Source organism: Myotis davidii, unplaced genomic scaffold (assembly GCF_000327345.1).
Source record: "Myotis davidii unplaced genomic scaffold, ASM32734v1 scaffold131, whole genome shotgun sequence".
Lineage (NCBI taxonomy): Eukaryota > Metazoa > Chordata > Mammalia > Chiroptera > Vespertilionidae > Myotis > Myotis davidii.
Window position 1 is genome coordinate 180030 of NW_006282815.1, and position 3268 is coordinate 183297.

Genomic DNA, 3268 nt, shown 5'->3' on the forward strand with positions numbered 1-3268 from the left:
ATGGGGGGGGGGGTAATAAGGAGGGGAAGATCAGTAATAAATATTTTAAAAATAATAATAATAATAAAAGAAAAAAGTGTCTGAGCAAGAAACAGGGGAGAGGGAGAGGAAGAAAAGTTGGGCATCATTGCAGGGCAGACCCATCATCCTGGATTCTTCCTTGTGGGTGGCACTGGCTGCTGTGCCTCAACCTGGAAACACTTTTCTGCCCTTTCTTTGGAAATGTCCTAGAGTTTAGCCCAGTAGGGACCCTGACTTCAGGCTCTGAGCCTAGGATTGCACACAAAGCTGGAGGGGGCTGATGGAGTGGGACCTCCAGAGCAGGATTGGTGAGGAGGAGTTTGACAGGGAATTTCTACCTGGAAGGCACCCTGGTGCCTGAACATCCCCTGCCCTCCCTTCCATGCCAGTGCTACTCCTTCCTAGAGAGGTAGTTGGAGTAGTGGGGGGCTGCTTGGGGCTGCAGTCCCCCTGCGGCTGCAGTCCCCCTGCCATTGACTAGTTGCATGATCTTGGACATTTCTAAGCCTTAGTTACTTCATCTGTAAAATGGGGATTGTAGCAGTATCTCTAGGTGTGTTTTGAAGATCAATAAACACAATTTATATAAACTGCTTAGCATAATTGGTGGCATGGGTCAGATGCTCACAACTCTTAGCTATTATTATGATTATTATTAATCCCATTGGGCAGTGCTTCTCAACCTAAAAAAATTCCACACTCCCTTGCGATAAGCATATAAACCTCAAACTCCTCCCTTTAATAGTACAGGATTGAAAATGCCAAAGAAATAAAAGGTTGAGGCAAAAAACCCAAAGCACTTATTATACAGAATATGCTTTTTCAAACGAAAGAGTGCTCCCCAACACAGCTGAGGCTCACTCTGAGGGTGTGGAATGTAGAGGTAAGAATAGCTTGGCCTGGACTTGTGGGTCCCTCAAGCCAACCAGATAGTGTGTTGGGAGGGGTGAGGGCGGGAGAGGGACCCTCTACTCTAGCCTGCCTGCCTACTTGCCCCAAGAGGCCTCTGGATCCCAGCCCAGCTTACCAGCTCCAGGGCAATGCCTTTTAGGGGGCAGAGGGAGCTCTTTCTAATACAAATACCTTTGGACCCTCCAGTGTCAGCTGGTGTCCCATTCTCATGCTAATACAGAGAGAGGTTGGGAGTAGCATGAAAGGGACATTGCTGACTATAGGAAATCTACCTCCTGCCAGGCCCTGAGGACAAGACTTTGTCTCCTTTCCAGCCAAGCCTCCTAGTACTCACCACCACATACTCAGCACAGGGTTCCAGCCCGATAGTTTTGACAAGTCTTCTGGTGAGCTGGGTGGGTTCCACAGTACAGAGTCCATAGGCTGGACAACTGCCCCTTCCCAATCTCCCATGCAAATATTTGACAATAAAAATTGCTTCTACCTTACCCCTCTTCTGCCCCTCTTTGTGAGGTGCTTTATGCATTGGAGTTATCTCTTGCAACCCTCACCCGGTAGCCCATGGAAATGAGACTCGCAGAGAGTGGTACTTTGTCCCAGACCTCACAGCTGTGGTACCAGGATCCAAATCCAGGTGTGTGTACTCTAGGACTCCAGCTTGAGGCCTTTTGGGTGGTGATATTGGAGATCTTGTGAGTGACATGATGGCATCAGGGAGGCCTGGTATGTGAGGGAGGTGGGGTTCACACAGGCAGATCCAGGCCCTCACCCAGAAATGGTGGCTCAGGTTCAGTAGGCGCCTCCTCCAGTGCTGAATTCAGAGTTTCCAGCTCAGGCCCTCCTGGGGTTCATGGAGAAGCAGAAAGAGCTGTGCAGCAACTCTTTTTAAAGGGATTGAGAGTCTTCAACAAAAGAAAGGCACTTAAAGCAAGAAGGTGCTAGCTAGCATAGTGGATCTCTCCATTCCAGCAACACATCTCTGTTCAATTCTGCTTCCAGCTGTGCTGGCAGTGTCCTCCGCCCCCCCCCCCCCCCCCCAAACCCCCCCCCCCCCAACATATCCCTGAGACGGTTCACTTTCTGCCTCAGGGTCTTGTCCAATGCCAGGGAAGTCTGCTTGACCCCTGAGCAAACATAGGCTGAAAGTGCAGGGGAGCTAACACCCCCAGGCCAACCCTAAGCCAACTGGGGAATAGGAGCCAGTGGGTAGAGGGTCCCCAAAGGAGAGTCATTCTGGGAATTTTTCCTGAAATTAAACTCCATGGTCCCCAAGGGAGGAAAGAAATAGGGTTGGTGATGCTGGATTGGGGTTGTTGAGGGAAGTTGTTGGGGGGTTTGATGGGAAAGCCATTTTGCCTTAATTGTATTGTGCACATTAAACCAACAACTCCAGGAGCAAAAGGGTGGGTAAGGTAGAGTGGAAAGATGCTGGAATGAACTGGTTATAGGGGTTTGGAGGGGGCAGCTGAGGATTCAAAGAGGATAAAGGATGGGCCAGACAAGGACACCCCATCCCATTTCTTGCCAATTAGAACATAGAGAATGTGGTAGGTAGAGGGTGGGAACTGGGATGCTGCTGAATTGACCATCTATTAAGTGCCAGGCATTGTGCCAGATGCTCTACTAGATCCCACACACTTATAAGCGGCTTTACATGCAGCTCCAGATACAACCCTTATAGTAGAGCTTTGAGGTGAACACTATTGCTATCATAATTTCCCACAAGGGAACAGCACAGAGAGGCCAATGACTTGCCCAAGGTCACACAGGGTTTAACAACCCCAACCACCCCAGCTGTGATGAGCCTAATCTCTACAGTGAAGAGGATGGGAGAACAGAGGCCAGACCCCTGGTGAAGGATGGAAAAGCCATTTTGGAGAATCTATGAGTTGACACAGACCCTATCCATGAAGTAAGCCAGCCACCCAGTAATGAACGCACTGATTTGTTCCTTCCTTCCGTCACTGACTCTAACATCTGGACCTTCTTAGTTGTAAAGACAGACTATGGAAATGTCAACTGGGAGAACCAAGATGGCGGCATAGGTTAACGCCGGAGTTTGCCGCCTCGAACAACCATTTCAAAAGTGAAACTAAAAGACGGAAGGGACATCATCCAGAACCACAGGAACGGTGGCTGAGTGGAAGTCCTACAACTAGGAGGAAAGAGTAACGCATTCGGACACTCAGAGGAGGCGCAGTGCTGAAGTCAAATTCTGAGGTGCGGAGTGCGCGGTTGGCGTTTTCAATCGGGAGGGAGTCGCAGACTCTGAGCTCCAGATCCGGGAGAGGCTTTAGGGGCACAGACTCAAACGGGAGAAGCAGGACTGTCTGGT